Genomic DNA, 24,216 nt, shown 5'->3' with positions numbered 1-24,216 from the left:
CTCATGTGTTAGTGGGCCTGTAACCACAGAGTCAGGGCAGTAGTATTGGGCCTTGTGGGCAAAAAACCTGGCTAAGTGCCTTCGTCACCAAACTGTGCCTGTGGTCATTCTTTATGAATAACATTGAGGTCTGCCAAATTAGCAAGCCACATTCTATCCTCGTGTTAAAAACATTGGAGTTCCAGGAACAGAAACACTGAGCAGCTGTAATAGCTCAAAGCAGCCCCTGAACAGTGTTACTTGGCAATAACATTCCAGCCCTCAGCACTTAACAGCACTGGTGATCCTGACCTCTGATACAATAAGTGACAAGCTGACTGTTGTAGGGGTTGCGATCTAACATGACAGAAGACGATGAAGGGAGGGGATTAGGGGATTTCCTAGCTCAAATCCCCACAAAGTTTGATCAGTTTTGGATGTGCTGGGTAACTAAAAAAACCCAGTCCATATGAGTTTAAAATCCAAAGTGGGGAAGAAACATAGACCGGAATCGCTAAGGCCAGGGCAGAGACTGTAGCCTTGAAAAATAATAAGTAAGAAATGTACAATATTGCAAACTCTGGCCATCAGGCCTGTTCAATGGTTAAGACAACATGCCACAAAATTGACAGGGTAAGTAACAGGAACAAACAAACAAAAAAGAATTAAAAGACACAAGAGCATCAACAGAGCCCTGGAAAGTTCCCGCTCTCCTAGCTGGGCAGCAAGCAGTCCCAAGATATATGTTACAGCGATCACAGGAACAGAATAGAAAATTGGAAACAGCAGTAGAAAATCTGCAATAAAAAAGTGACATCCCCTGTTATAAATCTTGTTGGGCAACAACAGGCTTCCAGTGCTGATATCATGTCTGAAGAATGGGGACAGAAATGGAAAATGATGGCCCAAGCAAAAATTAAAAAATGGAACATGGAAGGATTGGAATGGGTCCTGCAATGCAGACATTCGGAATCACAAAGTGACCAGGAGGGAGAAGTAGCAAACAACATTTTCACCAGCCTGGTAAATCAGATGAAGGAGAAAACGGTCCGGTTAACAGAGCACCTTAAGAGACAGCTGCAGGTAGACTGCAGGGGAGCGGATAAAAAAGAATTTCAAAGTGAAAAACCAAGAGTGAGTGTGTTAACACCTAGAACTGATACATTAACACAGGGAGTTGCCCAGAAACAGTTAACTGCAGCAGAGAATCCATCTGGCATGCAGACAAAAGCAACAAACACTGGGACTCTGTCTACACTACAGATCTTACAGCGGCCCAGCTGTGAGGTCTCCCATGTAGCCACTCAGTGCTGGCAGGTGAGCTGTCTCCCCCTGACATAATTAAACCACCCCTAACAAAAACCTGGCTGGGATGATTTAGTGGGTGTTGGTCCTGCGTTGAGCAGGGGTTGGACTAGATGACCTCCTGAGGTCTCTTCCAACCCTAATCTTCTATGATTCTTGAATGCCATGGCCACCAGGGTTGACAGAGCGGAACAATCCAGCCAATCAGTGAGAAAGCCAGGAGGAGGCAAAAGGGTGTGAAACCACAAAGCAGCTTTCAAATTCCTCTGTGGAAAGGCTCAGGCCCTGCTATGTGCAAGTGGTAGAGAGACCCAGGGACAGCACTCTCCCATCCCATTAAGGGAGGCTGCCCAGGGCTACAAGGTAGAAAATCCCAATGGTCCAGTGCCATGTTTTCGACATGTGAATTTGAATAACAGTGTGATTTTCTTGTTCTTTGTCAGTCCTTTACCTTATTCATGCAACCACCATATTATGCAGCTACGATAGTCTGGCTCAGGTACAGGCCACTCTTGGTCCCACTGAGCACTTGCTCGAGCCTCCTGGGCACTTGCTCATTCACAAGAGCTGTTTTCTCTTTTTACAGCTGCTTTTCAAGCTGTGAGCTTTCTAATGAAAAGCCAGGATTTGTAGAGAAGAGGCAGGAAAGAGCTGGACAGAGCAAGGGAAAGCTGCTTTGTGAAAGACTTCAAAATGTCAACGCTGAGTTTATTTTGCAGAGTTCCAAATACACCCAATTTCTTGTTTTCATGACATTTCCCCCACAATTTTCATTGACGTTCTATCAAAATGGTTGTCAAAGCTTTTCTATCAGGAATAAAATGATTTTTTGAGTGGGGACATTGGTACAATTTCTAGAACAGAGTTGATCAAAATGGACATGAAAGAAAATCGTGATACTGCTGACAATTTTTCAGAATTTTTTTTTTTTAAAAGTCTGTTCTTCAAAACAAACAAAAAGCTTTTCATTCTTAAACAAGTCAACAGCGTCGCTGTGGAGACAACGATCTGATCAGGCACTTGAGCATGGGATTCACAAAGGTATTTAGACAACTAACTACCATGGATTTCAATGGAGGCTCAGCGCCTAAATCCCTTTGTGAATCCCACCCAGAGTAACCTGCCAGTTCAACACATACTGCAAGCAACTGCTCCTATGAACATAGGCGGACAACCACTGAATTACGTAGTGAATCATCCTGGCCTAATTTGTCAAAAGTGACTGCTGGTTTTAGCTGACACTCGCTGTGTTCATGTCAAGGGGGATGTTGGCCCCTTACTGAAACATGGTGGGGTTTTTTGGTTGGCTCTCTTCCAATCCCAAGAGACATGGGAAGCGCCAAGAAAGGGTCTGGGTCCTGAGATGGACAGATCCCCAGGGTCACTGGGGAGAGGCTAGCACTCCCTTGGAAAAGTGTGAGACATGCAAGATCTGCCCAGCAATCCTGAGAGATTTGGTCCCTGTGTGCGGACCTGTGCAGGATTCACCTTGGGGAGACATTCCTAGGGTGGGGTGGGGGTGAATACTGGGCTGTGAGGGTGGCCAGAGAGTCTGTGCGTTGGAAGGGACGGATCAGCCCGAATCCTGAAGGAAGCAGGAGGGATCCATCTGGATCATGGGGCATTTATGTTACCGGTGGACTCGTTCCAGCTCCGCAAACAGCATGAGTCAGTCCTGAGCAGGGAGACGCCCAGTTGCTGCTGCAAGCAGGGTGGATTTCTGAGCTCGGGAAAGTGAAACTAACCCAGTAGCAGTGTCCAGAGGGAGCCATGGCCGCAGAGAACCCCGTGGACCGTCTCCAGGATGAAGCTAGCTGCCCCATCTGTGGGAAGTATTTTAAAGACCCAGTGGTTATAGACTGTGGGCACAGTTTCTGCCGAGCCTGCATCAACCAGTGCTGGGAGGGTCAGGATACAAGCTTCTCCTGTCCTCAGTGCAGAGAAACCACTCAGCAGAGAAACCTGACGCCAAACCGGCCCCTGGCGAATGTCCTCAAACTAGCCAAACGGCTGAGTCTACAGGTGATGAAGGATGCAGGAGGGGAGAGCGCGTGTGGCGAGCACCGGGAGCCTCTCAAACTGTTCTGTGAAGAGGACCACCCGGGCTCACAGAGCTCACACAGCAGTTCCCATAGAGGAGGCTGCCCAGGAGTACAAGGTAGGGAAGCACTGGCCGGTCTAATTCATTCGAATTGAATTTTAATGACAGGGTAATTTCAACCCAATTTACGGGTCAGACGCAATCTCTCTCCCTGACAGCTTTTGCTGTAACTGCACCCTTATGCGCTGTAAAGCTAAGAGGCTGGATGTGGGCAACGTTTCTTTGACACCATTTCCAAACCACTTCCCACTGGGGAAATAAGGCAACTTCCCCCTCAAATGAACCGGCGAAAGGATCCAAGAGGTTTAAGTCACAGAAGTTGCAGGCCGATCTCCGTCAGCATGTTGTCCTCAGATCGGAGCAGGGGAAGTTACAAGCTGCTATTTTTATAACGGATGTGTATTGTCGTCTGCATTATCGCGGTTCTTTGCGTCCCAGCAGCCCCTCCAGACCCCAAACAAGACCTGACCTTGACTGCGCTGGGCCCCGCACAAAACACAGCGAGGGACAATCCCTGCCCTAAGCAGTTTAAAGCTAACCAGACAAGACAGCCAAGAATGGGAGGGGAAACAGACGCAGGGACTTGCCCAGGGTCACCGGCAGAGCTGTGAACAGAACCCAGCTTTCCCCAGGCCCAAACCAGGGCCCTAATCACAAGGCCGTGCTGCCTCCCCAGCAGTGCTAAGCAGTGACAAAGTGCAGCCATTAAGAGGGAAAAGACTCCTTGCTAAAGGCTCCAGGCCCAGCAGGGAGATGAAGTTTCCCACTGGGATTCTACGTTCCCATGAGTGATTACACTCAGCTGCCGGCCGTACTAGAGGAGATCGCAGTGCTAAACATTGTGTGGACCCCAAGTAACTGGCATTCACACAGAAAGGGGGTCCAGACAGCTCCCCAGAGGCCACTGCGAATGAAAGGATTTGGGACACCATAGACCAACTTCTCACAACACAAATCACCAGGGCCAGTGGGCTTTGCCCTAGTGCTTAGATCAGTCCAATCCCCAGGGGTTCAGGGCTGAAATTCAGAGGGAGCTGAGCTCCTGTGAGCATCCAAGACCGTATTTCTAATCCTGGTGGCTTCTGGGGTTTGTATCACACTTTGTTAGTTAAACTGTCTAAAAAAATTGATTTTTGATTCACCACCCTGTGACTCCAGCTTTCTCCACTGGTTTAAGTCAGGCCAAATAATTCTAAACTGCCCGAATATAAAACACTCCCAGTCTCCATGAATGAGAATTCATTTCCTTGGTGTCCCTCATGTCATAAACCTAATAAGGCCGTGTAGCAAGGTTGAGACTCACTGGCACAGCACCTCCTGCTGGTCATTTTGGGAATTAGCTCTTGTCCAGCCCAGAACACCCTCAGCGGGACAGTGGCTCACCTGCCTGAAGACCCCCATGTCTCTCCTGGACCCCAGTACCCCTTTACCTCAGGGTTCTGCCCCAGCAGTGACCCACAGTCTGGGTCTCCCCTCCCAGGGGAGCCCCCAACCCTCTAAACCCACCTTGCCTCAGTGGCTACTGCCAGCCACCATCTAGCCCCGCTCACTGGGGCAGACCGTAGTTTGTAATAGCTACTCATCATTGGCAATGGGGTAGGACCAGCTGCCTCTGCCTATCCCCGGGCTGCCCCTCTGCATCCCCAGTAGGCTTTGCACAAGGCCTGCAGTCGGGGGAGTTACCAGGCTGGAGCTCGCCGTGGCCAGCCTCAGATGCCCTTCTCTCCAGAGCTAGAGAGAAACTGCCTCAGTACCTGGCTCACCTCCCTTTTATAGGGCCAGGTGTGGCCTGATTGGGGCATGGCCTCAGCTGTGGCTGCTTCCCCAATCAGCCTAGCCTTTCACAGGAGCGGGGTGAGTGCCCCGCTACAGGCCGCCAGTCACCGACTGAGTACTGGGTGGAAAAACACCCACTACACACGTGCTCTCAACCCTCGGAATGGAACCAGCCAACTTATTTCGGTTTCTCCAGGGAAAGATTCAGGCCCATTTGGAGACTCTGAGGGAAGAGAGAGAGAAGCTGCTGGGATTTAAAGTGACTGGCGAGGGGAAAAGCCAGGAGTACCTGGTAGGTGCCCGCTGCTATTAACCCCGCAGGGACTTGCGATGGGAGGTGTGTTTGTAGGCCTATTGCTCTGTGGCCTTGGGGAATGCGGGCTAGTGTGTGTTGCTCCATGACCATGGATTGCTGTGTTGGATTCCTGTGTGTGCACTCTCACACACATACACAGGGCCTGAGAAGTCCTTTCCCAGGATCAGGACCGTCTCATATGCCTCAGACTCTAAGCCCCCATTCCAAATTAATGAGTTAATTTTCTAGCCCTTGTGGCTTTCATAAATCTCCCCCCCCAGCTGAACTGACTAGATCCCAGGCAGGCTGTCTGCCGCCTGCAGGCATTTCTCGTATTGTTGAATTGTTTCATTCTTTTTTCTCCCCTGGCATCTCTGTTAATGTAGGGCTGAGTCCTGCCTCCTGCTGCTCTGGATCAGGATTGACTTAGGCCTCTGATAACACACTGTCCTGCCCATGTCAGACATAGGTGCAGGAAGTAGGGGTGCAGAGGGTGCTGCAGCACCCCCAGGCTTTGCGCCCCACACCGGGGTCCCGGCCACCAGCCCGAGCCCGGGGGCCCCGCTGCCACCCGGGATCCCAGCCCCGTGCCTGGAGCTCTGCAGCCGCCCCCAGCTGTGGTCCCAACCTGGGGCAGTGAGGGGCACGAACAGGGACAAGGGGGGGCGCAGCTCAACACCCCCACTCTAGAAATTGTTCCAGCACCACTGATGTCATAGAATCATAGAAGATCAGGGTTGGAAGGGACCTCAGGAGGTCATCTAGTCCAACCCCCTGCTCAAAAGCAGGACCCATCCCCAATTAAATCATCCCAGCCATGGCTTTGTCAAGCCGGACCTTAAAAACTTCTAAGGAAGGAGATTCCACAACCTCCCTAGGCAACGCATTCCAGTGTTTCACCACCCTCCTAGTGAAAAAGTTTTTCCTAATATCCAACCTAAACCTCCCGCACTGCAACTTGAGACCATTACTCCTTGTCCTGTCCTCTTCCACCACTGAGAATAGTCTAGAACCATCCTCTCTGGAACCACCTCTCAGGTAGTTGAAAGCAGCTATCAAATCCCCCCTCATTCTTCTCTTCTGCAGACTAAACAATCCCAGTTCCCTCAGCCTCTCCTCATAAGTCATGTGTTCCAGACCCCTAATCATTTTTGTTTCCCTTCGCTGGACTCTTTCCAATTTATCCACATCCTTCTTGTAGTGTGGAGCCCAAAACTGGACACAGTACTCCAGATGAGGCCTCACCAATGTCGAATAGAGGGGGACGATCCCCCTACTTATACATCCCAAAATGCCACTGGCCTTCTTGGCAACAAGGGCACACTGCTGACTCATATCCAGCTTCTCGTCCACTGTCACCCCTAGGTCCTTTTCCACAGAACTGCTGCCTATCCATTCGGTCCCTAGTCTGTAGCTGTGCATTGGGTTCTTCCGTCCTAAGTGCAGGACCCTGCACTTATCCTTATTGAACCTCATCAGATTTCTTTTGGCCCAATTCTCCAATTTGTCTAGGTCCCTCTGTATCCTATCCCTGCCCTCCAGCATATCTACCACTCCTCCCAGTTTAGTATCATCCGCAAATTTGCTGAGAGTGCAATCCACACCATCCTCCAGATCATTTATGAAGATATTGAACAAAACCGACCCCTGGGGCACTCCACTTGACACCGGCTGCCAGCTAGACATGAAGCCATTGATCACTACCCGTTGAGCCCGACAAGCTAGCCAACTTTCTACCCACCTTATAGTGCATTCATCCAGCCCATACTTCTTTAACTTGCTGACAAGAATACTGTGGGAGACCGTGTCAAAAGCTTTGCTAAAGTCAAGATACAATACATCTACTGCTTTCCCTTCATCCACAGAACCAGTAATCTCATCATAGAAGGCAATTAGATTAGTCAGGCATGACCTTCCCTTGGTGAATCCATGCTGACTGTTTCTGATCACTTTCCTCTCATGTAAGTGCTTCAGGATTGATTCTTTGAGGACCTGCTCCATGATTTTTCTGGGGACTGAAGTGAGGCTGACTGGCCTGTAGTTCCCAGGATCCTCCTTCTTCCCTTTTTTAAAGATTGGCACTACATTAGCCTTTTTCCAGTCATCCGGGACTTCCCCCGTTCGCCACGAGTTTTCAAAGATAATGGCCAATGGCTCTGCAATCACAGCCGCCAGTTCCTTTAGCACTCTCGGATGCAACTCGTCCGGCCCCATGAACTTGTGCACGTCCAGTTTTTCTAAATAGTCCCTAACCACCTCTTTCTCCACAGCGGGCTGGCCATCTATTCCCCATGTTGTCATGCCCAGTGTAGCAGTCTGGGAGCTGACCTTGTTCGCAAAGACAGAGGCAAACAAAGCATTGAGTACATTAGCTTTTTCCACATCCTCTGTCACTAGGTTGCCTCCCTCATTCATTAAGGGGCCCACACTTTCCTTGGCTTTCTTCTTGTTGCCAACATACCTGAAGAAACCCTTCTTGTTACTCTTAACATCTCTCGCTAGCTGCAGCTCCATGTGCAATTTGGCCCTCCTAATTTCTACATGCCCGAGCAATATTTTTATACTCTTTCCTGGTCATATGTCCAACCTTCCACTTCTTGTAAGCTTCTTTTTTATGCTTAAGATCCGCTAGGATTTCACCGTTAAGCCAAGCTGGTCGCCTGCCATATTTACTATTCTTTCAACACATCGGGATGGTTTGTCCCTGTAACCTCAACAGGGATTCCTTGAAATACAGCCAGCTCTCCTGGACTCCTTTCCCCTTCATGTTAGTCCCCTACCCATCCGTTCCCTGAGGGAGTCGAAGTCTGCTTTCCTAAAGTCCAGGGTCCGTATCCTGCTGCTTACCTTTCTTCCCTGTGTCAGGATCCTGAACTCAACCAACTCATGGTCACTGCCTCCCAGATTTCCATCCACTTTTGCTTCCCCTACTAATTCTTCCCGGTTTGTGAGCAGCAGGTCAAGAAAAGCTCCCCGCCTAGTTGGCTCCTCTAGCACTTGCACCAGGAAATTGTCCTCTACGCTTTCCAAAAACTTCCTGGATTGTCTATGCACCGCTGTATTGCTCTCCCAGCAGATATCAGGAAAATTAAAGTCACCCATGAGAACCAGGGCATGCGATCTAGTAGCTTCCGCGAGCTGCCGGAAGAAAGCCTCATCCCCCTGGTCCGGTGGTCTATAGCAGACTCCCACGACTACATCACTCCTGTTGCTCACAGTTCTAAACTTAATCCAGAAACACTCAGGTTTTTCTGCAGTTTCGTACCGGAGCTCTGAGCAGTCATACTGCTCCCTTACATACAGTGCTACTCCCCCACCTTTTCTGCCCTGCCTGTCCTTCCTGAACAGTTTATAACCATCCATGACAGTACTCCAGTCATGTGAGTTATCCCACCAAGTCTCTGTGATTCCAATCACGTCATAATTCCTTGACATCACCAGGACCTCCAGTTCTCCCTGCTTGTTTCCAAGGCTTTGTGCATTCGTATATAAGCACTTGAGATAACCTGCTGATTGCCCCTCATTCTCAGTATGAGGCAGGAGCCCTCCCCTCACAGACATTCCTGCCTGTGCTTCCTCCCGGTATCCCGCTTTCCCACTTACCTCAGGGCTTTGGTCTCCTTCCCTCGGTGAACCTAGTTTAAAGCCCTCCTCACTAGGTTAGCCAGCCTGCTCGCAAAGATGCTCTTCCCTCTCTTCGTAAGGTGGAGCCCGTCTCTGCCTAGCACTCCTCCTTCATGGAACACCATCCCATGGTCAAAGAATCCAGAGCCTTCTCTCCGACACCACCTGCGTAGCCATTCGTTGACTTCCACGATTCGACGGTCCCTACCCAGGCCTTTTCCTTCCACGGGGAGGATGGACGAGAACACCACTTGCACCTCAAACTCCTTTATCCTTCTTCCCAGAGCCACGTAGTCCGCAGTGATCCGCTCAAGGTCATTCTTGGCAGTATCATTGGTGCCCACATGGAGAAGCAGGAAGGGGTAGCGATCCGAGGGCTTGATGAGTCTCGGCAGTCTCTCTGTCACATCGCGAATCTTAGCCTCCGGCAAGCAGCAGACTCCTCGGTTTTCCCGGTCAGGGCAGCAGATAGATGACTCAGTCCCCCAGAGTAGAGAGTCCCCGACCACCACCACCCGCCTCCTTCTCTTAGGAGTGGTGGTCGTGGAACCCCCCATCTCAGGACAGCGCATCTCATGCCTTCCAACCAGTGGAGTCTCCTTCTGCTTTCTCCCCCCAGACATATCATCTGGTCCACTCTCCGCAATGGTACTTGTGGAGAGAACATGAAAGCGGTTAGTTACCTGTGTCAGCGTTGCTGGAACCCGGACATTCCCCCTTCTTCTTCTGGAGGTCACATGTTGCCAAGCTTCTTCACTGGCCTCTTGGCTCCGCTGTGCAACCTGCTCTAAATCTTTAGAGCTTTGTGCCCATAGAAGCATATCCTGACTTTTGTCCAGAAAATCCTCCGTTTCTCGTATGCAACGCAGGGTCGATACCTGTTGCTCCAGACCTTCAATCTTCCCTTCCAGTATGGAGACCAGCTTGCACTTTGTACAGACAAAATCGCTTCTGTCCTGTGGAAGAAAGACAAACATGGCACATCCAGTGCAGGTCACAACAGCTGAACCCCCCACTTCCTTATCACCTTCTTACTATGAGCTTCCTCAGAGAAGTTGGCAAGATGTAAGCCTCACTGGGCTCACTCCAGGCGAACTCCCAGGCAAACTCCTGCTGTGTGCTGCTCTGCTGGTTCGCCGCCGCTCAGCTGGTTCGTGAAGCTCTGGCTATTTTTAAACAGCCAGGCTCCCCTGAAACAAACAAACAGACAGCCCCAGTGCCCGCCCCCTTATCAGACATGGAAATATCCCATTAAGAGATATTAGGAACAAATGGGAAGGTTTAGAAAATCCTCTCTCTAGTAACTGCAGTGTTAGTGACGTGTCAGCCATCACAGAGTTTGTAAAGAAATTCTCTCTCACGCAGCACTCTGTGAAAGGACCCTAGGCTCCCTCTATGTCCCTTCCTTTTTTAAAAACACAGCTACAGACACAAACCGAGAGGCAGAAGATTGTGGCTGAATTTCAGCAACTGAGGAAGTTCCTGGAGGAACAAGAGCGACGTCTGCTGGCCCAGCTGGAAAACCTGGAAAAGGAGATTGTGAAGATACAGAATGAAAATGTCACTAAACTCTCTGAGGGGATTTCCTGTCTCAATGACCTGATTAGTGAGATGGAGGGGAAGTGTCAGAAGCCAGCGAGTGAATTCCTGCAGGTGAGACTGAGTTAAAACCATCCCAAAGCCCAACACAACTCCTGAATCATGGGCACTGGTGTCCAGCAGTCAGAGATCACGGTGTAACTCAGTGTGCGCATTCATGAAATGTGAATTATTGTTGCTCTTGCAAGGGTTACAGATTCATTTATGTTAGAGATTACATTAAATCAGCCAATGCACGGCCCTGGGGCCAGGGCAGTGCCTCTTTTCCCCAGAGCTGCAAAATCCCTTTCCTGAGTACCCCAGGGTGCGCCATGAGCGACTGAGATTGTTTTCTCTCTCTCTCTTCCCTCTAGGATGTCAGACGCACCTTGAGCAGGTACGTGGCTCTCACTCACTCCCCGTTGTGCTTCACAGTGCTGGGAAAGGGCTTGGAGACCATGTTAACAACACATCTCCCCAAAGTTCTCCAGCAAAATGTGTGTGACAGGGTCACATTTTGCATACAAGTCTCTGCGATGAACTTAATCCTGAGGGTCTATCCTTCTATACAAGACTCTGGAACTATCTAGTCAGTGGGAAAGACTGACCTAAAGGATTTCCTAGATATGATACATCCCTGGGGACTGGCTGCCTCAGGATTCTGGGGGTAGAATATGGGCCTTTCACCTCTAGGGCACGGGGTACAATCATGCTCTGGTCAGCAGGAATCAAGATTCTTTCGCACCCGAGGACCGTTTGGAGTTCTGTGTGGAATGAGCTGATTTCCGTGGAGCTGAGGTCTCAGTCTACTGCCTGGAAGAAAGATCCCATAACACTCAGTGCAAGAAATATGGGAACATACCAGTATTAGTGCATGGAGGTCAAGGAGAGAACTGGCCCTGGAGACTCGATTCCTCTTTTATCCTCGGATCTGCTCTCTGCAGGCCAGAGTTGAAGAATATTAATGGGGCCTTTGGCCTGTGCTGCCCCTGCTCTGAGGCTGGGAGAAGCAGAGGAATTCTAACTCCAGGTCCTTCAGAGCAGCAACTTCCACTAGAAAGGGATGATAACGAATCAGTAAATGCAATAGAATAATGTGAAATTCTCTCTTTCCAGGTGTGAGATGGGGAAGTTCCAGCAGCCAGTGGGGCTTTCTGCTGAGCTGGAAAAGAGATTCAGCGATTTCTCTCAGAAAAATTTTGCTCTACCAGAGACTATGAAGAAGTTCAAAGGTACCAAGAAGGAATCTAGGAGGAGAAATCGGAGTGTGTCTCTGGGACTGTGGGTGGAGTTAGCCAGTTGGTTCGTTATTCCAGTGTGTATCTATTTAATAAAACACAGAAAGTAGAGAAACTGAACGTACGTAGTAGGGACCCAGGCAACAGGATGTCTCAGTTTGATTCACTTGATGAGCTTTGGTAAAATCACTCAGATGAAAATATAGCAAGAGCTGGGTGCCTCAGTTTCTCTCTCCCAACTACAGGGCGGGTGAATCTCTCCAGGACAGGAGCCTCTCGTGCTCAAGGAGCGTTCCTTGCTGGGTGGGTGGGAACAGAGTGGGGTTGCTGAGGGCAGGGTGGAGCAGAGATAGAGGGGTGTGACCAGGGGAAAGCTGTGCCTTTGATACTCAGCCCCCTGGCAACGCCACACAGCAGTCACTGAAACAGGGATGCCACTCGGGCTGGACCACAAGGCTTCCCTAGCCTGTGCCAAAGTCTGCATCAGCCTCTGCAGCCACTGAATAGGGGAACCACAAGCTGTGTCCCCCATCACTTTACCAACACAGGGGTGAATCAGGCCCATTGAGCCAACCCTCTCCCTGCCTCGGTTTCCACAGCTATAAAATGATTTTATTATTATTCATTTTTACATCTAAGGAGGATGAGGGCCCCACTGTGCTGAGCTCTGTACAGATACTGAGTAAATCGATCCAAAGAGCTTGCAATTCAGGGCCCTAAGCCTGCAAAATCTCATTAATGTCCAATGAGCCCAGGACTGTAAAGTTGCTTTCATAGAATCATAGACGATTAGGGTTGGAAGAGACCTCAGGAGGTCATCTAGTCCAACCCCTGCTCAAAGCAGGACCAACCCCAACTAAATCATCCCAGCCAGAGCTTTGTCAAGCCGGCCCTTGAAAACCTCGAAGGATGGAGATTCCACCACCTCCCTAGGTAACCCATTCCAGTGCTTCACCAGCCTCCTAGTGAAACAGTGTTTCCTAATATCCAACCTAGACCTCCCCCACTGCAACTTGAGACCATTGCTCTTTGTTCTGTCATGCTAAACTCTTTGCAGGATCTGGGCCTAGGTTATGACAACATGCAAAAGGAGAATGAGACAACCCAACTGGGGTCTGGAGGATGAGTGAACAGGAAATCTATCTTCCACATAATATATCCTTGGGTGTTTTTGAGGGTTAATGGACATTGGTTCAGTTGATTTGAGATGCCTGAACGAAAGAGAAAATAGAATGTTTCAGATTAGCTTTTATTAAAGATCTGGGAGTGTCTCTGTCTCTCCAAATTTTCTCTCGTATAATTAAAACAAAGTTATGTCAGTTAAGAATGGGGATGTCACTATAAAGAGAACAGCATGAAATCTCATCTCTTTTATCCTTTCCCCCTCCAGACATGCTGTGCTCTGAACTGGAGGTAAAAAGAGGGAAATCCCTGGGATCAGACAGACCAGGTGAGATTTCATGTGGAGATTATCTTTAAATGAAGAGGAAAATCCCATGAAAACATTTTAATGAACTCGTAGCTCAAGTTCCCAATGAAACCAACCCTGACCACGACACTCCCCCTAAAACTAAAAACACAAACATGAAATACTGAAGAGATCCCAAGCAAATGTCAAACAAACAATCCTGACTCTAGCCTGGGTGCTGAGTTCATGCCCATGCCGATGAAGAGAAATACTCTCTCGCCTACACACAAAGGGCCTTAACGTTGACCCTGGCTTTTCCAGGCACATCCACATGCCTTTGAAATATTCAGTTGAGAGGGTTGCCACATTCCTCTTCTTTCCCCTGAGTGAGGGTGGGGCTCTCTCCCGTTGCTCCTCACCAACATTCCTACCTTTCTTTTCAGCAGGGCTGGGCTGAGCTCTCCCCTTTGAACTGCTCATTTCTCCCTCTGATGCTGGTACCTCCTCCCTTCTCTCTGGGCTGGAGAAGGAGCTACTCCTCCCAAGGCCACCTCCTCTTCACCACTCTCTGGCCTTGAGAGGTTCTTCTCTAATATCCCTTCCCTTCACTTCTCCCAGGCTAGTGAGAAGAGCTGCCAGGACGGGCTCAGCACACACTTCCCCCTGGGGTTTATATCTGTTGCCTCCCTCCTCTTACTCCCCTCCCTGCAACTTCAGGTTTTGACCTTCCTCTAATCCTGAGAGAGAAGCAGCCCCAGCAGGAAGATGCAGCCGGGAACCAGGGAGAGAGGCAGTTTCTGAAGCCACCATAGCAGCTCCAGCAGCCAGGGGGAGGAACTGTCTGGGCATCTCTGCTTGCCTCATGCACTCAAGTACCAAGTATCGACCCTGAGCTGCATCAGAGAAAATGGAGATTTTCTGGAGAGAAGCCAGCTTTGGCACTTCAGGCACAGCATGCTGAAGAATCAGAGAGAGCAATGCAGAACGGGGAAGAAAACTGGCAGCATGTGACCTCCAGAAGAAGAAAGAAGAGAACCCATGTACCCGCAATGCAGATAGAGGTAAGGAAACATTTTCAGGCTGTCTGCACAGGTACTATGGCGGAGAACGACTTGGAAGAGTTATCAGAGGGAAGGGATCAGAAGGAGACCCCATCGAACAGAGGGCATGGGATGCATTGTCCTAGGGATGGGAGATCCCTGATCACCACTCCCAAGAGAAGACAGGTGGTGGTGGTCGGGGACTCCCTCCTAAGGGGGACGGAGTCATCCATCTGCCGTCCAGACCGGGAGACTCGAGCAGTGTGCTGCTTGCCTGGAGCTAGAATTCATGATGTGACAAAGTGTCTGCTGAGACTGATCAAGCCCTCGGACCTCTACCCCTTCCTTCTTCTCCACGTGGGCACCAATGATACTGCCAAGAATAACCTCGAGGTGGTCACTGCAGATTACATGGCTCTGGGAAGAAGGATAAGGCGCAAGTCATGTTCTCGTCCATCTGCCCTGGAGAAGGAAAAGGCCTAGGTAGGGACCGTCGAATTGTGGAGGTAAATGCATGGTTATGCAGGTGGTGTCGGAGAGAGGGCTTTGGATTCTTCGACCATGGGATGTCGTTCCAGGAAGAAGGATTGCTAGGAAGAGATGGGATCCATGTAACAAAGAGAGGGAAGAGCATCTTCTCAGGCAGGCTTGCTAACCTAGTTAGGAGGGCTTCAAACTAAGTTTGCCAGGGAATGGAGACCTAAGCCCAGAGGTAAGTGGGGAAGTGGGATACCGGGAGGAAACACAAGGAGGAGGGTGCAACAGGGGAGGCCTCCTGATTCATACTGAGAAAGCAGAGCAATCGGCTAGTTATCTTAGGTGCCTGTACATGAACGCAAGAAGCCTGGGAAACAAGCAGGGAGAACTGGAAGTCCTGGCACAGTCAAAGAACTATGATGTGATTGGAATAACAGAGACTTGGTGGGGTAACTCACATGACTGGAGCACTGTCGTGGATGGTATAAGCTGTTCAGGAAGGACAGGTGCGGGGAAAAGATGGAGGAGTTGCATTGTATGTAAGAGAGCAGTCTGATTGCCCAGAGCTCCAGTATGAAACTGGAGAAAAGCCTGTTGAGAGTCTTTGGGTTAAGTTTAGAGGCGAGAGCAACAAGGGTGATGTCATGGTGGGCATGTGCTATAGGCCACCAGACCAGGAGGATGAGGTGGACGGGGCTTTCTTCAGACAACAACAGGAGTTTCCACATGACAGGCCCTGGTTCTCATGGGGGACTTCAGTCACCCTGCCGTCTGCTGGGAGAGCAATACAGCAGTGCACAGACAATCCAGGAGGTTTTTGGAGAGTGTTGGGGACAACTTCCTGGTGCAAGTGCTGGAGGAAGCAACTATGGGCTGTACTCCTCTTGACCTGCTGCTCACAAACACGGAAGAATTGGTAAGGGAAACAGAAGTGGGTGGCAACCTGGGCAGCAGTGACCACGAGATGGTTGAGTTCAGGATCCTCACAAAAGGAAGAAAGGAGAGCAGCAGAATACAGTCCCTGGACTTCAGAAAAGCAGACTTAGACTCCTACAGGGAACTGATGGGCAGGATCCCCTGGGAGGCTAATATGAGGGGGCAAGGAGTCCAGGAGAGCTGGCTGTATTTTAAAGAAGCCTTATTGAGGGTGCAGGAACAAACCATCCCTATGTGCAGAAAGAATAGCAAATGGCAGGTGACCAGCTTGGCTTAACAGTGAAATCCTTGCTGATCTTAAACACAAAATGGAAGCTTACAAGAAGTGGAAACTTGGACAGATGACTAGGGCGGAGTATGAAAATATTGCTCGGGCATGCAGGGGTGTAATCAGGAAGGCCAAATCACACCTGGAGTTGCAGCTAGCAAGAGATGTTAAGAGTAACAAGAAGGGTTTCTACAGGTATGTTAGCAACAAGAAGGTGGTCAAGGAAAGTGTGGGCCCCTTACTGAATGGGGGAGGCAACCTAGTGACAGAGGATGTGGACAAAGCTGAAATACTCAATGCTTTTTTTTGCCTTGGTTTTCACAGACAAGGTCAGCTCCCAGACTGCTGCACTGGGCAGCACAGTATGGCGAGGAGGTGAGCAGCCCTCTGTGGAGAAAGAGCAGGTTAAGGACTAATTAGAAACGCTGGACATGCACAAGTCCATGGGGCTGGATGAAATGCGTCGGAGGGTGCTGAGGGAGTTGGCGGATGTGATTGCAGAGCCATTGGCCATTATCTTTGAAAACTTGTGGTGATCGGGGGAGATCCCGGATGACTGGAAAAAGGCTAATGTAGTGCCCATCTTTAAAAAAGGGAAGGAGGAGGATCCGGGGAACTACAGGCCAGTCAGCCTCGCCTCAGTCCCTGGAACAATCAAGGAGCAGGTCCTCAGGGAATCCATTTTGAAGCACTTGAAGGAGAGGAAAGTGATCAGGAACAGTCAGCATGGATTCACCAAGGGCAAGTCATGCCTGACCAACCTGATTGCCTTCTATGATGAGAGAACTGGCTCTGTGGATATGGGGAAAGCAGTGGCCGTGATATATCTTGACTTTAGCAAACCTTTAGATACGGTCTCCCACAGTATTCTTGCCAGCAAGTTAAAAAAGTATGGATTGGATTAATGGACTATAAGATAGATAGAAAGCCAGCTAGATTGTCGAGCTCAACAGGTAGTGATCAATGGCTCAATGTCCAGTTGGCAGCGAGTATCAAGCAAAGTGCCCCAGGGGTCGGTCCTAGGGCCGGTTTTGTTCAACATCTTCATTAATGATCTGGATGATAGTATGGATTGCACCCTCAGAAAGTTCGTGGATGACACTAAACTGGGGGGAGAGGTAGATACGCTGGAGGGTAGGGATATGGCCCAGAGTGACCTAGAGAAACTGGAGGATTGGGTCAAAAGAAATGTGATGAGGTTCAACAAGGACAAGTGCAGAGTCCTGCACTTAGGACGGAAGAATCCCATGCACCGCTACAGCTTGGGGACCGACAGGCTAAGTGGAAGTTCTGCAGAAAAGGACCTGGGGATTACAGTGGACGAGAAGCTGGATATGAGTCAATGGTGTGCCCTTGTTTCCAAAAAAGCTAATGGCATATTGGACGGCATAAGTAGGAGCATTGCCAGCAGATCAAGGGAAGTGACTATTCCCCTCTATTCAGCACTGGTAAGGCCACATCTGGAGTACTGCATCCAGTTTTGGGGCCCCCACACAGAAAGGATGTGGACAAATTGGAAAGAGTCCGGCGGAGGGCAACGAAAATGATTAGGGGGCTGAGGCACCTGATTTACGAGGAGAGGCTGAGGGAACTGGGATTATTTAGTCTGCAGAAGAGAAGAGTGTGGGGGATTTGATAGCAGCCTTCAACTACCTGAAGGGGGGTTCCAAGGAGGATGGAGCTCGGCTGTTCTCCATGGTGACAGATGACAGAACAAGGAGCAATGGTCTCAAGTTGCAGTGGGGAGGTCTAGGTTGGATATTAGGAAACACTATTTCACTAGGAGGGTGGTGAAGCACTGGAATGCGTTACCTAGGGCGGTGGTGGAATCTCCATCCTTAAAGGTTTTTAAGGCCCAGCTTGACAAAGCTCTGGCTGGGATGATTTAGTTGGGGTTGGTCGTGCTTTGAGCAGGGGGTTGGGACTAGATGACCTCCTGAGGTCTCTTCCAACCCTGATATTCTATGATTCTGTGATTCACTTAGGAGGTAGAGGCAGCTCCCCAAAATGGTGTTACAATTCAGAGGCCGGTTTCAGAGTAACAGCCGTGTTAGTCTGTATTCGCAAAAAGAAAAGGAGTACTTGTGGCACCTTAGAGACTAACCAATTTATTTGAGCATGAGCTTTCGTGAGCTACAGTTCACTTCATCGGATGCATACCGTGGAAACTGCAGCAGATATTATATACACACAGAGATCATGAAACAATACCTCCTCCCACCCCACTGTCCTGCTGGTAATAGCTTATCTAAAGTGATCATCAAGTCGGGCCATTTCCAGCACAAATCCAGGTTTTCTCACCCTCCACCCCCCTACACACAAACTCACTCTCCTGTTGGTAATAGCCCATCCAAAGTGACAACTCTCTTCACAATGTGCATGATAATCAAGGTGGGCCATTTCCTGCACAAATCCAGGTTCTCTCACCCCCCCACCCCCCTCCAAAAATCACACACACAAACTCACTCTCCTGCTGGTAATAGCTCATCCAAAATGACCACTCTCCCTACAATGTGCATGGTAATCAAGGTGGGCCATGTCCAGCACAAATCCAGGCTCTCTCACCCCCCCCCCACCCCCCCGGGACACACACACACACACACACACACACACAAACTCACTCTCCTGCTGGCAATAGCTCATCCAAACTGACCACTCTCCAAGTTTAAATCCAAGTTTAACCAGAACGTCTGGGGGAGGGGGGGGTAGGAAAAAACAAGGGGAAATAGGCTACCTTGCATAATGACTTAGCCACTCCCAGTCTCTATTTAAGCCTAAATTAATAGTATCCAATTTGCAAATGAATTCCAATTCAGCAGTTTCTCTCTGGAGTCTAACTAATCTCTTCCACCCTTTTCCCCTCCAGATTCTTTGCCATCTGAGCTAGAGCAGGGAAGGGGAGGATCTCTGGGTGCTCAGCCAAAGGGTAAGCTCTGGTGGAGACTTTCCTTCGATTAACTGAAAATTCCCATGAAAACAACTCTCCCACGCACCAATAACCAGACTCTCTCATTGGCCAGCATCCGAAACTTCTTAATTGTGGCCTGGTCATTTGTACTGACATTGACGTGTCTGTCTAATATTATGTTCAGTGCGATCAGTAGAGAAATCTCTCTCCTCATGGCTGTCACATCCTTCCCCTTTTCACCTGGGGGAGAGACTCTCCCCATGGCTCATCTCCAGCATCCCACCTTTCCTTTGGGCAGGACTTGGCTTTCTCATTGAAGCTGCTTTGTGGATTGGGGAGATGCTGTCTCTCTAATGACAGGTTTCAGAGTAGCAGCTGTGTTAGTCTGTATTCGCAAAAAGAAAAGGAGGACTTGTGGCACCTTAGAGACTAACACATTTATTTGAGCATAAGCTTTCGTGAGCTACAGCTCACTTCATTGGATGCAGTCAGTGGAAAATACAGTGGGGAGATTTATCTACACAGAGAACATGAAACAATGGGTGTTACCATACACACTGTAAGGAGAGTGATCACTTAAGATGAGCTATTACCAGCAGGAGAGCGGGCTGGGGGAGGGGGCGGGGGACGAACTTTTGTAGTGATAATCAAGGTGGGCCATTTCCAGCGGTTGACAAGAATGTCTGAGGAACAGTGGGGGGTAGAGGGGGTGAAATAAACATGGGGAAATAGTTTTACTTTGTGTAATGACCCATCCACTCCCAGTCTCTATTCAAACCTAAGTTAATTGTATCCAGTTTGCAAATTAATTCCAATTCAGCAGTCTCTCGTTGGAGTCTGTTTCTGAAGTTTTTTTGTTGAAATATTGTCATTTTTAGGTCTGTAATCGAGTGATCAGAGAGATTGAAGTGTTCTCCAACTGGTTTTTGAATGTTATAATTCTTGACATCTGATTTGTGTCCGTTCATTCTTTTACGTAGAGACTGTCCAGTTTGACCAATGTACATGGCAGAGGGGCATTGCTGGCACATGATGGCATAGATCACATTGGTAGATGTGCAGGTGAACGAGCCTCTGATCACTCGAATACAGACCTAAAAGTTGCAGTTCTTCAACAAAAAGACTTCAAAAACAGACTTCTCTTCCAGACCTCTCCTCTCTGGGCAGGGAAAGGGGCTGCCCCACCTAACGCCACTTCCTGCTCACTGACCTTCATTCATTGGCTCCCTTCCCAGTGCTGCGTTTTCGTCTCTGCTCCCTGGCCTGGGAGTGGAGGATGCATTTAGGGGAGGGAACTTCCCTCTGGGGTGCCAAGTTGGTACCTGCCTCCTCTGGACTCTCCTAATTAAAATCTGCAGCCTCTATAACCAAAGTAGAAGGTACAGAAGTGGTTTCCAGTATACAGGCTGAGGAACTGAAGTGACATCTCAGGTCCCCAGGGCCGAGGCAGCTTCCAGGGATCCTGGAATGTCCCAGCCAGAACGGGTCTGCTGGGGACGGAAAGACATGGTCCCAGACTCCTCCAGGGCTGAGCTCTGCTTTTAACGCTCTGATTCTCTCTCTCTCTCTCTCTCTCTCTCTCCAGCAAATGTGACTCTGGATCCAGATACGGCTCATCCCGAACTCGTCCTGTCTGAGGATCGGAAAAGTGTGAGATGGGGAGACACATGGCAGGATCTGCCCGACAATCCTGAGAGATTTGACGCTGATCCCTGTGTGCTGGGCTATGAGGGATTCACCTCAGGGATACATTCCTGGGAGGTGGAGGTGGGGGATGGATTGTTCTGGGCTATGGGGGTGGCCAGAGAGTCTGTGAAGAGGAAGGAAGGGATCAGTTATAACCCTGAGGGCGGGATCTGGGCAGTGGAGCAGTGTTGGTGGGGTCAGTACCAGGCTCTCACCTCCCCTGTGACCCCCCTGCCCCTGAGCTAGGTCCCCAGGAGGATCCGGGTTTCACTGGACTATGAATGTGGGCAGGTGACATTTTTCGACGCTGATAACGAGACTCCGATCTTTACTTTCCCACCAGCATCTTTCAATGGGGAGAGAATCCGCCCCTGGCTCTCAGTGGGGTTGGAAACCCAGTTCAGACTGTGTCCCTGAGACGTAGGGGGAATATTCCACGGTGTATCGGCCTCTCTAGCCTCACACATACTAGTCTCCATGACCCTGGAGGACACCAGTCTTCCTGAAGGCTCCTGGGGTCTCAGGTCCGGGCTGTCAAACCACAGAGATCAGGGAGTGCTTGTGGCAGAAAAATCAATCTCATTGCCCCATGGATTGTCCTGCCTGTTTGTCATTGTCCTCTGTGGTCCAGGAGGACTCTGGGGATCCTGGGTCAGACTGGGTCACTGAGATATTGGGGGAGTAGCCCTCTGGGAATTAAAAAAAAAAGGGGGGGGGGGCTTCTCTAGCCACCATCATCCTAGTATCTATGACCCTGGAGGACTCTCAGTTGTCTAGCTTCCTGCCTCATCTTTATGACCCTGGAGGAATCCTGTCTACCCAACCCCCGATACCTCATCTCTGTGACACCTGGGAACTCCTCCCCCCGACCCCACCGCCCTGCAGCCCCAGGGATGGGAAGAGGGAGGGGTGAAGGATAGCTCCTTCACCGCGGGGAGGGATAGCTCAGTGGTTTGAGTATTGGCCTGCTAAACCCAGGGTTGTGAGTTCAATCCTTGAGGGGGCCATTTAGGGATCTGAGGCAAAAATTGGGGATTGGTCCTGCTTTGAGCAGGGGGTTGGACTAGATGACCTCCTGAAGTCCCTTCTAACCCTGATATTCTATGATTATGATTCTATTAAGGACCCCCGGAGCTGCAGGAGGAGCAGATGGGCCCCAAGGGGCAGATGTGGGGGCGGCAGGGTCAGAACGGATGGAGGGACAGGAGGCAGAAGTGATGTGGGGGCTGGGGGCAGAATTAATAGCTGGCCAGGGGACAGGAAGCTGTGGAGGTGGCAGGGACACAGAGTTAATTAAGGTTTCAGAGTAACAGCCGTGTTAGTCTGTATTCGCAAAAAGAAAAGGAGTACTTGTGGCACCTTAGGCCATTTCCTGCACAAATCCAGGTGGAGTGAGAGAACCTGGATTTGTGCAGGAAATGGCCTAACTTGATTATCATGCACATTGTGTAAAGAGTTGTCACTTTGGATGGGCTATCACCAGCAGGAGAGTGAATTTGTGTGGGGGGGTGGAGGGTGAGAAAACCTGGATTTGTGCTGGAAATGGCCTAACCTGAAGATTACTTTAGATAAGCTATTACCAGCAGGACAGTGGGGTGGGAGGAGGTATTGTTTCATATTCTCTGTGTATATATAAAGTCTGCTGCAGTTTCCACGGTATGCATCTGATGAAGTGAGCTGTAGCTCACGAAAGCTCATGCTCAAATAAATTGGTTAATCTCTAAGGTGCCACAAGTACTCCTTTTCTTTTTAGAGAAGACTGAGGGGAACGCAGGGAAATAAATAGGGATGGAAAACAAGGGCCAGAGACAATGGGGTGTAAAACTGAATCAAATGAAAGAAAAGGGAGAAGAAAAGAGCATGAGAAAGGCGAGGGAGTTTTTTAAAGTGTTACTGACGGTGAGACTGGTTATGGAACTTCCCTCTCCGCTCCTTTGAAGCCTAACTTTTACTTATTGTAAATGAAGTATATTTATTCCTTGTTTATTTCCTTTTAATTTCCTAGCTGCAATTTTGAAAGGTGGTCATGGGCTTCCCCCCGGCCTTTTCCCCAATTGGTTATATTCACTCCCTCTAGCCTCACACACCCCAGTCACTATGACCCTGGAGGACTATTGTCATCCTACAGACGTTCTACTGGGCCATCTCTGTGACCTTAAATGCTACAATCTTTGTACTGTCAAACCATAGAGAACAGGGAATGATTGGGATGGAAAAGGCCATTTCCTTGCCCTGTGGCTTGTGTAGCCTGTTTTTCACTCCCCTCTATGATCAAGGAGGACTCTAGCAGGCTGTAGGGTCAGACCCTGATAGATAGGGACCCAGGTGTGGTGGAATGAAGGCAAAGGGAACAGAAAATGACAGACATATAGGAGCGTGACCGTGAGCTTAATAAATGCTGTTGAAAGTGACAGTGTCATTCATGTGATGCAGTAGATCATCAAAAGTGGAGCCATTTAAAAGTCTTTACAAATCACACTTTGCACAAATTGGGTCTGTTTCTTTTTTGATGATTAAATAATCAGTCCAAGGTAGAAGATGTCCTCACGTTGATAGTAAACAAACACGGTTCAATCCACGTAAAGTTATTTTCTGCTTGGCGTTCCTCTCATTCTGATGTGCTATTGTTGTCTTGTTGAGAACGGCTTGGATAGAACCAGGGCATTTGATTCCTCACTGACCAAACCACTTCTAGAAAAAAGCCTGAACGTTCAGACGCTGGGAGTGTGGGCATTACTAGGCGATGTATTTCTTCTACTCTCTCGGGCTTGTGCTGTCTTTCAAGAAAAAGCTTTCCTAAGGTTGTGGCCACACAATCCTGCCAAACTGTCCCTGCCCTTCCTGAACACAATAGTTCAACTACCCAAACCGCAAAGGTTGGAAAAAATGACATTAAATTCCCTCTCCCGTATTCCAAATGGCCATAGCAAAAGGTGCTGATGTCTAGGGGTGAGTCATTGATGTATAAGCGCGCCCCATGAGACTGCTCCAATACAGAGTTCCAGTCAGTCCATTCAGGAGCTGCACGGACGGTCATTCAGGGGACTGTGTATTCAAGCACGTTGTGGGTGTTCAAGCTTCCTTTTCCGCCCTGAGCAATCAAATCTTTTCTGAGTTTTCTTTCTGTTGCAGAGCAGCTGCACAGAAAGTAGGGTAATGAGCTGGCTGTCTTTTGAGTTCATGCTTTGCATTAGAAGTTTCCTCAAGTTAAAAAGTCCAGAGGCTGATGCAGGAAAAGAAAACAGTATTTTAAGTAGAGTCCCAGAGAGATCCACTTCTTGGTGCTTTAGTCAAGGCCTCTTCAAGAGGGACTTGCCCATGGGCAATTTGGCCTAGATCCACAAAGGTACATAGGTCAGGTCTCTGCTAGGAAATTAGGTCAGTATAACTGTGTCGTTCAGGGGTGTGACCAGCTCTGTTCAAGGAAACAGGCCTCAGGAACGTTCTGTAAATCAGTAAATTACACTAAAATACCCTGAAATCTCTGCTGACGTTGGAGCTGAGAAAGGGGGTTCAGTGGGTTTCTTGCAACCTGCTGTCCTGATTCTGTCCCTGTTTAGGATTGTCCATATTTGTCCCACTATGGGTAGCAATTAG

General features: G+C 49.3%; 1 pseudogene across 1 annotated transcript; it reads left to right on the top strand.

The window, feature by feature from the left end:
- The first annotated feature begins 3,023 nt into the window (after window positions 1-3,023).
- On the top strand, window positions 3,024-23,095 carry LOC144279712 (zinc finger protein RFP-like; annotated as a pseudogene). The gene is made up of 7 exons (XR_013348688.1): window positions 3,024-3,442; window positions 5,358-5,453; window positions 10,503-10,733; window positions 11,033-11,055; window positions 11,775-11,890; window positions 13,287-13,346; window positions 20,519-23,095. The product of XR_013348688.1 is annotated as a zinc finger protein RFP-like (transcript).
- The last annotated feature ends 1,121 nt before the right edge of the window (window positions 23,096-24,216 follow it).

Source organism: Eretmochelys imbricata, chromosome 24 (genome assembly GCF_965152235.1).
Source record: "Eretmochelys imbricata isolate rEreImb1 chromosome 24, rEreImb1.hap1, whole genome shotgun sequence".
Classification (NCBI taxonomy): Eukaryota; Metazoa; Chordata; order Testudines; family Cheloniidae; genus Eretmochelys; species Eretmochelys imbricata.
This window is presented reverse-complemented; position numbering and strand designations above follow the sequence as displayed.